We start from the raw sequence: 14,163 nt of genomic DNA, 5'->3' as shown, positions 1-14,163 counted from the left end.
CGATGTTAACAAATTTCTCTTCTTCAGAAACACTTTCCTTGCCATTGCCAGTCTACATTTTATATCCTCTCTACTTCGACCATCATCAGTTATTTTACTCCCTAAATAGCAAAACTCCTTTACTACTTTAAGTGTCTCATTTCCTAATCTAATTCCCTCAGCATCACCCGATTTAATTTGACTACATTCCATTATCCTTGTTTTGCTTTTGTTGATGTTCATCTTATATCCTCCCTTCAAGACACTGTCCATTCCGTTCAACTGCTCTTCCAAGTCCTTTGCTGTCTCTGACAGAATTACAATGTCATCGGCGAACCTCAAAGTTTTTACTACTTCTCCATGAATTTTAATACCTACTCCGAATTTTTCTTTAGTTTCCTTTACTGCTTGCTCAATATACAGATTGAATAACATCGGGGACAGGCTACAACCCTGTCTCACTCCTTTCCCAACCACTGCTTCCCTTTCATGCCCCTCGACTCCTATAACTGCCATCTGGTTTCTGTACAAATTGTAAATAGCCTTTCGCTCCCTGTATTTTACCCCTGCCACCTTCAGAATTTGAAAGAGAGTATTCCAGTTAACATTGTCAAAAGCTTTCTCTAAGTCTACAAATGCTAGAAACGTAGGTTTGCCTTTTTTTAATCTTTCTTCTAAGGTAAGTCGTAAGGTTAGTATTGCCTCACGTGTTCCAACATTTCTACGGAATCCAAACTGATCTTCCCCGAGGTCCGCTTCTACCAGTTTTTCCATTCGTCTGTAAAGAATTCCTGTTAGTATTTTGCAGCTGTGACTTATTAAACTGATAGTTCGGTAATTTTCACATCTGTCAACACCTGCTTTCTTTGGGATTACTTTACACATTATGATATACAGCTAATAGCACAAAAATTCATATAGTGTGTTTCCTGATGTTTTCTACTCATCTTCCATTAGTAACCATTTAGGACATTTCTAATTATGAAAAATTTAGTACATTATCTCTTCTAAGTGTTCAGTTAGCTATATGCTCAACTCACCTCTAATTTGCTAATTAGCAAGGACCTCCTCATCTCCTTTCATTTGTGAGGGTCCTGGGTGTTTGGTATTGTTACCTGGGATGAAAATTTAAAATATACCTAATGGGTTAACACAGATTTAGAATTACCTGAAAGTAGAATATCTGAGGACTGAACCTCAGTTACTACTAGGACTTTTCTGTCATTTTCATTTCTGACAATGATTTGCTTATGTGAAAAATGCCATGTTCCACCCTGGTTCAGAGCCCATGTTAAACTGAATGATCCACTAAAAATGGCTAAATTGGTCAATTCAAAGGTCAGAGAAAGGAAAGAGCATATAATCTCTAATAAGACCAATTCTAATCATGTGTTGTCATGTACATATCAGTCTTCAGGTTGAGGGCAGCTTTATTTTTTCATATTTGATTTTTTGAGTAATGTGACAGGAACACAGAAAAAGAAACACAGTGAGATGATAACCACTTTTATTGTGTGAGTAGGTGGACTTTCACAGAAGGAGATGGCCACCAAAATTGCAAATGTAAGCTTTCTTTGACACATGTAAACAAACCTCCCGTATATTACTTTTTTGCAGGGAAACTGTGCTGTCAGAACTTAACTGATAACCTTAGTTTATGGAAAAGAAAACTCACCAAATTCTCTGTCATTGTTTGCCAGAACATAACAATAACAGAAAAGGAAACACTGCCTTGTTATCTGACTATCATTAACAGGTTTGCAATTTTTAGGGCAGCTATATGTGAGAACTGATGTTTCTCAGGTTTCCTGGTGTGACTGTTTAACAGTGTGTTTCTGGGTGTTCTGATGAGTTACTATTTTCCATTTTATGCACAATATTTTGACAACCAACCAAATTGTGTTCTTCAAGTGCTGCAAGTTTTGCTTTTGTGAGTACCAGGTGCCATCACTTGTACTCACTATCTGGACTCCAACCAAACTGCAACCAGTCCGGGCAGTGAGTACAAATAACTGCACAATCGTTCAAGGTCCCACGTGCCACAAGCCGCCAATTAGAGGCAAGGAATGATGTTGCTGTTGCTGGCAGTGTGCAGCCCCGACGTATCGAGTCTAGCACACTAGGGAAGAGGAAGTAGCAACAGTACAAACAATCCACCTGGACCATTGCAGACAAACATGTTATCCACAGCAAGAACAGTGAACCCCACTTCCTTTTGTTTCAAACAGCACAAGCGGGCTCCCTGCCTCACGTGGTGGGCCTCTTACCATAAATCTACAAAAAGGACACATAGCAGTGGTATGTCAATCTCTGCCCCCCCCCCCCCCCCCCCGCCCCAACCCTTCCGCTTTTCCCAGTAAGTCACTGTGTTTGATGTTTTCTGCTGGACAGAAAAAACTTTTCATAGAAGTGCAGGTGATGGATAAGCCATTAATCCTACAAGTTGGGGGCTTTCATGTCATTACTCAATTCACAGATGTATGTCAGGCTAGAGTCTCAACCGTTTACATAAATCGAGTGTCCATTGGTAAGCTGTAACAATGAGCAGACACATATTCTTGACCAATTCATGGCTGATACAGTTTACAAGTCAGTTACCCATTCTTTTAATTATGAAAATACTGAAAATTTGTTTGGGTTTGGTGTCTTCGCTACTTTTTTTAACTGCAGAAGTGGTGTTTCTAATATCAGATCAGGTGCCTTTCTGGATCTGTTAACCCCAGGGGTAGGTTTCATGGAACACATCACCCTTAAACCCTCCGCCGCCCTCACTTTTTTCAGGCATAGCCAGTGCCAGCAGCTTTATGCGACCAGGTTACAATGAAGCTGGATTGCTTAATGTCATTGGGAGTGATTAGACTAGTTTCCTCAAGTGAATGGACTATTCCCTTAGTGATCGTAAAGAAGCCGCCTGATCAGCTTTGGCTCTATGGTGACTTCAGTGTCACTATCAATGCACAGGCACACACAGACACTTACTTCCTGCCTCGCCCAGAGAAGTCCCTCACAAAGTTGACTGGGGGGTCAGTTCTTTTCAAAAATCAACTTGGCCAAAGACTACATTCAGATTATATTGGATGAGGTATCAAAACAGTTGCTTGCGGTTAATACACCTTTTGGCCTCTATCATTATCAACAGGTTATGTTTGGGGCCACTAGTGCACATGCCATCTATCACTATTTTTTGGAACAGATTATGATGGTTGTCCATCATTGCATTAACTATTTTGATGATATCAATATGACTTGTGCTATTGTGGAGGATCACCCGTGTAACCTCCACTCTTCATTTACTGTTCTACAGGCTCCAGGCCTCAAATGTATTCTTGCTAAGTTTCACTATTTCCAACCATCCATTTATTATTTGGGTCATTAAATTTCCTGCAGGGCACGCAGCCCATGGAACAATGTGTCACTGCTATTATGGCTTTGCCCCATCCCTCTAATCTATCAGAACTTCAGCCATTACTTGGCAAAGTGGTGCACTATCACAAGTTTATTCCCAGAGTGGCTACTATTGCCCCCGCCACCAAATCATCCGCTACTTCAGAAAAGTGCTTCTTTTCTTTGGTCTGCAGTTGTAAGTGTGCTAACCCGCAAGCATCTGGTCCTAGCCATGGATGTGTCCCAGTATGGGGTGGGGGCAGTCCCATCCTACTGCCATTCAGATCGCTCTGAACAGACTATTATTTTTGCATCGAAAACACTCAAATTTGCTTAGCAACATCATTCTCATGTAGAAAAAGAGCTCTTGCCATCATCTATGGCTTAAAAAATTCATCTATTCTTGGCCCAGTACAATTATGAGATCCATTCTTGTCCCACATCACAATGTGCAAATTTGGATGCTCTGTCCCAGCTCCCCATGGGTCTTGACCCCTCATTCGACCAGGAAGAACTGCCTGCTTTCAACTGGATACAGAGGTGAGGCACACAGTGGATGGCTTCCTCATCACCAGTTCTTGTACTGTCTCTGCTGTGGCAGCAGATCCGGTGCTCCAGCGGGTTGTATGCATGATACAACATGGATGGCATGAGCATCTGCTGGACTAGGCATCGGACACGTTTCAGAATTTTTATGTGATGCACCATCACCTCTCCCGCTTGGATGGGATTATTCTCCTGTTGATGGAAGGGTTTACTTCCTGCATCATGATTCCAGAGACCTTCTGTGGCAGGAGTCCCTTGCTTATTACATCTGGGACACTGGGGTATCTCTCTCACAAAACTGATGGTGTCCCACCATGTGTTTTGGATGGGCTTCAATTGGGAGGTGGAACACCTTATCATAGCCTGCCAATGGTGTTCCAGTTAGCAGGCTGCACAAGACTGTTTTCTTGCTGTGGCCAGCCCTATGCAGCCTTGGAAAAGAAACCCCATTGATTTCATTGGTCCTTTTAACACACTTTCTGGTTAATGGCAACTGATGTTTTTTCTCATGTTCTTTGTGCCATCTGTCATCTCTCTGTGACAGCAGACACAACTGTCACAGCCCTGTCAAAGATCCTCCATAGAAAGCTTTCCTTGCACCATGGTTTCAGACAATGGCCCTCAGTTCATGGCACAATCTTTACAGGACTTTTGTACACATAATGGCATTCACCACATCAGAGAACTTCCCTTCCAACTACAGTTGACAAAGTGGAATGTCTTGTCCAAATGCTTAAGACAAGGTGCACAGTTATGTAGAAGATTTTCCAGCCAAGGAGGCTCTCGTGTTTTTTAAGTTGTTACAGAATGACACTAACTGGGAGCAAGAGTCCTGCTGAGCTCCCGCATGGCCATCAACTACAGGCACTGCTAAATCTCTCACTCCAAGGCAGGTGTCCCAACTGATACTGATTTTGTCTATGTTCACACTTGGCACACCAGTCTGGGCCAGGGTGTTTGGACGGTGCCCTCACTGGATCAAGCAGGTATGATTGTGCTCGCCTAGCCCAGCGGTCAAGGCTTTGTCAGCACCTACAGCGGGCTTTGCTTCGTGTAGCTGCTGCCGACGCCTCCCACAGAGCTGAGAAGGTGCCACTGTCAGCAGGGTTGGAAGCCATGTCTGCGTCACCAGAGCCTTTCCTCTCAAGTCCACCAACATCACTGCCTGTGCCAGCCCCCTCATCATGTACTCCTCAGCCCCCTCATCGTGGACTCCAATGTCCAGATGGCTCCTGCCTCTCTGTCACTGGTCATGTCCACTAGTTGCCCATGGTCCATGGACAGCAGGGATGCCTTTGCCCCACTCACGTTCATCCATATGTGCACCAGTCAGGTGGATCAGAAGTTCTCGTAGATTTGGCTGCCCCCCAGCACCGCCACAGGTGCCAAGGACGTCTTTTCCCTCTCACAAGGACAGGTTACTACTATCTGGACACAACTCAGGCCATTATGGCAAGGGTAGTGCACGCTGGCATTCAAACAGTGTGCCCGCATCTATCTGAGGTGATTGCCAGGGGCAGCCTAGTCATCTACTACCATTACCAGTCCTGCCGTGCACGGGCTGCACTGCACCAGTGACACATGACATGGACAGCATCTTTATAAAGATATGCACAGGCCCCCAGACCCTCAGTTGTTAAATGTGTCTAAGAAGTATAAACTACTTGCTTTGTATTCTTGTTGATCTGACTCCTTGACCCAGTAAGTTGTATCTCTCTAACAGCAATGAGTTTCCTTGTGTTCCTAGTTAGAGCAAGAATGAAGGGAGGAAATAAAAACAAAAGAAAGAGGGGGAAAGTCTTAGATTCTGATGGCATACACAGGATGAGTGTAGACCAATAACTGCAAGAATAAAAAAGGGGTCAGAATTCCAGATTAACCTTGAATGAGGAGGATTGGGCCATATGAATATTAGAAACAATAACTGACAAAAGGCTCCCTGTTCAGCCCTATCTGTGCACTTGTATAACTGGTCAAAGAATAGAAAATATAGGAAGCCAACTCATCAGGTTTTCAGTTGTTACCATCTAGTTCAGTGTGAAGGAGTACTTTGTATCTTAGTTTGTTGAGGTCATGTCATCTCAGACCTTGAAAGTTTGTCCACTGACTTTGCTTATCTTTTGGTTACCTTTTACCAGAATGGATACAGAGACAGATCAAACACATGTTATGCTAACAACCCAAGCTAGATGGACATCTAACGAGTTGGCCACTCCTAGTTAATATGCAGCCAATGGCCAGCAACCACTGATGTCACTGGGTGGATAGCAGTACCGATGACTTCAATTCATTATGGTAAGTGGATATTTTCCTCAATGTATTTTTCATATTGATCATAGCGATAGAGGTACTCAAGGTACCCTCCGCCACACACCGTCAGGTGGCTTGCAGAGTATGGATATAGATGTAGATAAGCAATTATACTTTCAGCTGTGGTGCATTCTAAAACAATTACTGTTCTAATTAGTACAGCTGGGAATGTTCTATTATAACTGGGTTAAAAAAAGGAATGGGGCTTCTCAAAGCAACAGATTATCAGATCAACATGAAAATAATTTTCATGCTAAGCAAGATAATAAACAACAATGATGTTATTTTAAACAATATTAGTGAAATTATGCTAGAACTTAGCCATTCAGGTGACAGAGATGTGAGACATTCTTTAGAAGTTGTAACAATCAAGCCACGATTTGCAGTTTCTTTTGTAGCATGCTGACAGTTTCTTATTTGACCTCAGAGTGAACTGTCCATGTTTTTGGATCTGTAGGCAATGTAATCCGCCAGGTACTTCAATATACTCAGTGACACATTTTCACTGGGACACAATGAACAATAAACACTTTATTTAGAAGTGTGTTGTCTTCAATTCTAACTTCGGCGTTATTATAACATGAACTACTGATTAAACTGGTGCCTAATGTGATGCATAGCTAATTGGAAAGCAGTTTTTGTAATCTACATTTCTTTTTCCCAAAGTAAATGTATATGTGAGGAGATAGAATTATCCTTTGCTCTGCTGTTCAATGTTTCAAACATGGATGATGCAGTTTAAATAGAGCTGGAGGTGAACTGGTTAAAAGTTTAGAAGAAGGTAACCTACGTGTTCACAAAGTGAAAACTGATAGTCGAATAAGTTACATTTGTTGAAATGATACTTCAGGTGGTGATGGCCCACTGCTTATTTGTGACAGGAAAGCAGTCAGAGCATTACAACATCGACATACCAATGACTAGTGAGCTCATAGAAAGGATAAGAAAAAAAAAAAAAAAACTGGGATGATTGAACTTTGCATTACAGCTATTCCTTGTAACACGATGGGGTCCAAAGATTTGAAAGTAAGGAAGTATTCTGGATTATTCAAAGGTAAAACATTTTTCTCACACCAAGTGGATTGTGCCAGTACAGTATTGGTATTATGTAATGTTACCCATTGTTGAAATTGCCAGGAAACCACATACTAGATAAAGGATTCATTTTACTAAAACTCAGAGACCATGACAAAGAAATTACTATGAGATCTGCTGGATCATAAGAAGGGCGATATATCAATTATGTATCATATTTCATAGTCACATTGAATATTACAGTGCATGCAAGCCAAAGTGTAATGTTAGCTACAGAGTTACTTTCATGCCACTCAGTGCAAGCTGTTAAATACATGCTGAAGGAAATATTAAGGTAATTCTACAGAGCTAGTAAACAATACATATTCAAGTTGAAATGTCTCAAAGATGATGTGATTTCACTGAAAAACCGATATGGTCTCAAAATTAAAACCTGGTGAATATTTTCAGAAGATTTTTTGAAATTAGTTTGGCCATGATTGCACAGAGACATGTTCTGACATCCACAAATTTAGTCATTAGTATCTTTGCCAGTGTAACAAACATGGGAGCATCTTACATACTGATAGCCAGGTTGAAACAAGGCTGACTAGGGAACAAATTTTCCAGGGCTTACAGTCTTGGTGCACTCTACAATATGAGATGTTCCTTATAACACTCACTGGAAATGTGAATGCTATTTCTTTTTACGATGATGTTATGCTGCTGAGGACAGTTGTCAGTCATCTATCTCATTTCCACTTAAGTTTTAATATATCTTCCATTTCTTAGCAAAATAAAATCTGCCCTGATGTGACATGCTGTGACAAAATAGCCTGTATGTCATTATTAGCAATCTTATGTTTCATTTAATACTTCTGTAAGACTTGATGCAACCTTTAGCCCGAGATTCTCATTTTATTTTTCTATTAGTAATGTGGCTCAGTCCAAGATAGATTCAATATTTTCAGGAAATTATGAAACATAATGTCTCTTGTTGTTTGGGCGATGTCGTTGGATGAATGAAAGCACAATTTTGCCTGCTCTTATTTATTTAACCAGAATTCTACTTATGTGGCAAAACAAGTAGTGGAAACCCAAACCACAGCACTAGTGGCACATGAAACGACAATACAAAACTGCTACAGCTAGCGATCATGAACAGTCTACTGCTGTGCCTCCCTAGTGACATCACAGCGAGCAGCCTGCCGCACTACTACCCAATTGTGAATTGTGTGACTGATGAGAGTAATGAGGTGGTACCAAAGTCTACACTTTTTTGTCTTACACAGATAGTATTTCCAACACAATTTATCATATTCTGATGATACATGCTATGAAGTGTGATTTTTTACCATCATCTAAAATCATGGCCCTTTTGGGTTTTGTGCAGGATGATCTCAGTTTGTGTAAAGCAGGTGTCTGCCATATCTCTAGCAGTTGTGGCATGTCATACACAAGTCAGACCATTAGTATTGTGGAGGCCCAGTGTATAGAGCATAAGCATCACATGTTCCACTGGCTGAGAAAATGGTAACTACAGAACAGTGTCCTGGTACCAGTCATGCTATGAAATACGACGATACAGAGATTCTGGTATTCACTGTCTGTTACTAACACAGTGTTATTAAGGAAGCTGTTGAGATTAAAATAGCAAGTGATGTTATAAACAGAAATGGAGGTTTCTGTAAAATCTGCTTTTTAACCTGCTTCTCTCTGATTAAACAATAGAAAAACAGAGTAAACACTACTGGATCTCTTGTTGTTTGTTAATGTTTCACCACAGACAATACCTGCCATTGGTTGTCTTTGGCTGTGTGGTGGTACTTGTTGTCTACTGTGTGGTATCATTCTGCATATGCCATCTCTTAGTTTACACAAAGATGCACCTGCACTCGCTAAGGGTTTAAACTATCACACCAACTGATCCCTCATTGTATTTGCGACCTGAAAATGGCCAAGAGTTCATCTGTTAAAATATTGGTGTCAAAATATTGGTGCTTGTCAGTTATGTTACACGGCTGTATTACCATAGGTTGTGAGGGTACACAGCCGGTCCCAAGCCCGGTTGAGAAAGGAGGAGGGGGAGGAGTAACACCTTGTTAAAAGAACCTTGGTTCACCTGGCCCGGGTGATAGTACCTCGTGAGGGCCCCTTGCCAGGGATATGGTGAAGACCTCAACGGCAGCGAAGGTGGAGAAGATGGGCTTCAGTAAGGCGGAGCTGGCAGAAGAGGCAACTTTTCTGGAGAAGATGGGCTTCGGTAAGGCGGAGCTGGCAGAAGAGGCAACTTTTCTCTTTGGGTACAAAAAGTACAAGTAGCGACTGAACCCCAGAGGGGCGGCTACAGACAGTGTCTGACTCATGGTGAGCATGTGACTTTAGGCTGGGTATCCTACTGCCTATGTGGAAAGTAACAGGAAACTACCACATTACATTCCCAAGCAGTACATGGTATGTCTCTCCATGTGAAATATTCCGGAGTTAAAACTTCACCTCATTCGGATCTCCGGGAGGGGAACACATTGAGAGTAGACATATTTGAAAGGAAGAAAGGGACAATGAAGGGAGGAAAGATATGGATTGGAACATGGAATGTAAGGACACTTCTGCAAGCAGGAAAGCTAAAGAATGCAAAACAGGAGATGAAAAGGAACAGATTAGGTGCCCTCGGTTTGTGTGAAATGAGATGGGGAGAGAATGGGGAGATAGAAAATGGAGATTATAAACTCTTTTACTCAGGGGAAATCAAGAGTAGTGAAAATGGAGTAGGAATATTGATGGGGCAAAAGTTGCAAAATAAGATAATGAAGGTACAATATATTGATGGAAGACTGATGACGATACGACTGAAGGGTAGTTCAAAAGATTTGGTACTAATACAGGTATATATGCCAACCAGCCAGGACAGAGATGAGGAAGTGGAAGAATATTATGAGAAAATACAAGAACTCATCGAGAAAGAAAATAGAAATGCCTGCATTATCATCATGGGGGACTGGAATGCAGTGGTGGGTGAAGGAAGAGATGAAGATACAGTAGGAAAATTTGGATTAGGAATAAGAAATGAGAGAGGTGAACGACTAATTAGTTTCTGTAAAGAAAATTCATTAGCAGTAGGTAACACATTATTTGAACACCACAAAAGGAGAAGTTACACATGGATATCAAATTTGAATAGGGAAAGATATCAGCTGGACTACATCCTGATACAAAAAAGGTTTAGGAACTGTTTGAAGAATGCTAAAGCTTATCCAGGAGCAGATATAAATTCAGACCACAACCTAGTGATGGGAGAAATACAAGTGAAGTTGAAAAAAGTCTGGAGAGGTAAACCAAAGGAAAGACTAAACATAGAAAGACTCAAAGAGGTAGAAAAGGCATCAGATTTGTAGAACAGATTTATGGAAAAATGGCAAAGAGGTAGTGTTGATGAAAGTGTTAATGACAAGTGGATAAAAATGAGGGAAGGACTCATGGACTCTGCCAAAGAAGTACTAGGAATTAGAGTATCCCAAAGCACCAGGAAAGAATGGATAACAGAAAACATGTTGAAAAAGATGGAAGAGCGCAGAAAGTGGAAAAGTGTAGAAACTGAAGAAGGCAAAAAGAGGTACAGGAAACTGAATAATGAATTAAGAAGAAAAACTGAAGAAGCAAGAGAAAAATGGATGAAACAGAAATGCAACAAAATAGAGAAAATGGAGAGAGAGGGAAAGTATGAAATGATGTATAGACTGGCTAGTGAGATATTTTTTGAACGTAAAAGAAAGAGGAATAACATGGAAATAGAAAGAGCGGATGGTACTCTAGCAGAAAAACCACAGGAGGTTTTGAACCGGTTTTCAAGAATATATTGAATGTCAGTATAAGGGGGATGAAATGCAAAGCGAAATTAAGGTTGAAGAGGAGCAATATGTGCCGGAAGATGGAAAGGGATTTACGATCTTGGAAGCAGAAGTAGAAAAGGCGCTGAAGGAGATGAAGAATAGGAAGGCATGTGGAATAGATGATTTGCCAGTAGAACTGTTGAAGAGTCTGGGAAACAAGGCAAAAAAAGAAGTAGTCTACCTCTGTAACTAGATATGACAAAGGGGAATGGCCTGAGGACTTCGTTGCAACAGTTATGATACCGATAGAGAAAAAGAGAAATACTAAAAAATGTGAAGAGCACCGGACCATCAGTCTAATTTCTCATGCAGCTAAAGTCTTGCTGAGAGTGTTGAATAGAAGGTTATATGGCAAGCTGGATAGAGGGATTGCAGAGGAGCAGTTCGGATTTAGAAGAGGAAAAGGAACAAGAGATGCTATTGGTCTGCTAAGAACTATAGGGGAAAGATATATGGAAAAGGGTAGAGAAATCTTTGCTGTTTTTATAGATTTAGAAAAGGCTTTTGACAGAGTTCAGTGGAAAAAGCTGATGGATATCTTGAAGAGGAAAGGAGTAGATTGGAAAGAGAGACGACTGATACAGAATCTATATTTACACCAGAAAGAAAGAATAAGGATTGGAAATGAAATGTCAGAAGGAAGCAGCATTGGATGAGGTGTTAGACAAGGTTGTTGCCTTCCCCCACTGTTGTTTAACGTATACCTTGAAGAGATTACTGTGAAAAGTTTAGATGGAAAAAGAGGAATATGTATTGGTGGAAAGAGAATAGAATGTATAAGATTTGCTGATGACATGATATTAGTGGCAGAAAGTGAGCGGACAGTGAATAACATGCTCAAAGATCTGAATGAAGCTTGTATTGAATATGGGATGCAAATAAACACAGCAAAAACAAAGAGTATGGTCATCAGTACAAGACGCAGACTGTCCAATATTAAAATAGGACAAGCTACCATTAGCCAAGTAAGTGAATTTAAATATCTCGGAAGCACAATAACTGAAGACTTGAGATGTCAGCAGGAGGTGAAAACTCGAATTGCCATAGCAAAGGAGGCATTCAACAGAAAGAGGAGACTCTTACGTGGCAAATTAGATAAAGGACTAAGGAAAAGGCTTGGCAAATGTTTTGTCTGGAGTGTGGCACTATATGGGGCAGAAACATGGACACTGAGACGAGAGGATGAAAAAAGGTTAGAAGCATTTGAGATGTGGATGTGGAGGAGAATGGAGAGAATAAGCTGGATGGAAAGAGTGAGTAATGAAAGAGTATTGGAAAGGATTGGTGAGAGAAGATGTCTGCTGAAGGTTGTAAGACAAAGGAAAAAGAACTGGTTGGGACATTCATTGAGAAGGGAGTGCTTGCTAGTAGATGCTTTGGAAGGATTGGTTTGTGGGAGAAGACTGAGAGGAAGAAGAAGATACAAGGTGATAGATGACACAAAGGGAAGTGGATATTATGCAGACCTGAAGAGGATGACAGAAGACCGGACAGCCTGAAGAACTACCATGTGAAAACCTGCCTTTAGGCAGAACACTGATGATGATGATGATGATGATGTGAGAGTACAGAAATTTCGTAGTTTTAGTTTGAGAAAAGTCCAATGAATATCTTTTTTGATTAAAGAGTTCTGTACTCCTGGCACTGAATATGAATGAGTAATCATTATAGACTATAAGTTTGATATAATATGAGTACCCATTAAATAAGGTTTCAATTTTGATAATCAATAATTTGTTTATGTAGCATGGTTCAAATGGCTCTGAGCACTATGTGACTTAACTTCTGAGATCATCAGTCGCCTAGAACTTAGAACTAATTAAACCTAACTAACCTAAGGACATCATACACATCCATGCCCGAGGCAGGATTCGAACCTGCGACCGTAGCGGTCGATCGGTTCCAGACTGCAGCGCCTAGAACCTCACGGCCACTCCGGCCAGCTTATGTAACATGTACCAGATTAAGTTTCTGCTTGTGTTCATGATTTCTGTTTGCAGTATTCATTGGGCTTTGTGTGATATTGTAGACACTGCAATAAATGCTCCAGTGTCAACATAAATGCTGCAGAAAGACCCCCAATGCCGCATGTCGTTCCATGGAATACTTCAGGGCGAGGTCTTCTTTCAAAAAATGATAACAATGATATATCGAAAAGAAGGAATCATTTGCGGCTAGGAGAGAAAGCTAGTCATATGAAAATCTTCCAGCTGAAAATCCTTTGTAACTAAATACAACAATAAACCTGTGTGTTACATAGAAGTCCTCACTTACTCATTGTAGCAAACTTGAGTAATATCTGTACATATATATACTTCGAAGAATAAAGTGAACAGTTGTCCTAAAGGACCAGAAGACACATAATTTTAGTCTGCTGGAACATCGCCAGGATATCTGAAGAAAGTTACTGATGTTGTATATTATATGTCACAATAATAAATTAGAAACCTCCTATTTCAGAAGCAATACAGAGAATGAAAGAATTATCACAAATTTGGAAAACAGCCCAAAATTTGAAACTGTATAAATAAATACACTAATGGAAATTCCTGAGTGGAACATAAATAATGGAAGGAGTAAAGGTGAAAACAAGACTGAAAATGTTGCTAATATGAATGGCTACAATGTCCTATACAAGCAGTTATCACTTATACCTTAAAACCAGCAACTTTCCTCCCCCCCATCCCCCTTTTTGTGAGGGAGTGAAAGAAATAAGGACAGTACAGTTTGATATTAAGACATACATTAAAAAATACTGTCATAATTCCTATTAACACCCTTTTCCAAAATGTTATTAAAGGTAATGTGCTTAAGAATGATTGAGGTTATTTGCAAATATGTAATCCTGAGTCAGTAACAATCTGAATTTCAGAAGGGCCTTTCACCTAAACATTCTGCCCATCTTTTCACCAAACATGTGTTAAAATGTTTAAATGACAGAACTTCACCTTCCAGGATTGCGCGTAGTTGGACTAAGGCATTTGGTCAACAAATCGAACATCCTTTTGGATAAACTTTAAGTTTATGTATTTCATGTTAC

General features: G+C 40.5%; 1 protein-coding gene across 1 annotated transcript in view; it reads right to left on the bottom strand.

The window, feature by feature from the left end:
- LOC126235848 (brefeldin A-inhibited guanine nucleotide-exchange protein 3) overlaps positions 1–14,163 on the bottom strand; it is a 327,111-nt gene that overhangs the window by 104,949 nt on the left and 207,999 nt on the right. The window lies entirely within an intron of this gene.

Source organism: Schistocerca nitens, chromosome 2 (genome assembly GCF_023898315.1).
Source record: "Schistocerca nitens isolate TAMUIC-IGC-003100 chromosome 2, iqSchNite1.1, whole genome shotgun sequence".
In the NCBI taxonomy this organism is placed as follows: Eukaryota; Metazoa; Arthropoda; class Insecta; order Orthoptera; family Acrididae; genus Schistocerca; species Schistocerca nitens.
The sequence above is the reverse complement of the archived record's forward strand: the minus strand, read 5'-3'. Positions and strand labels throughout refer to the sequence as shown.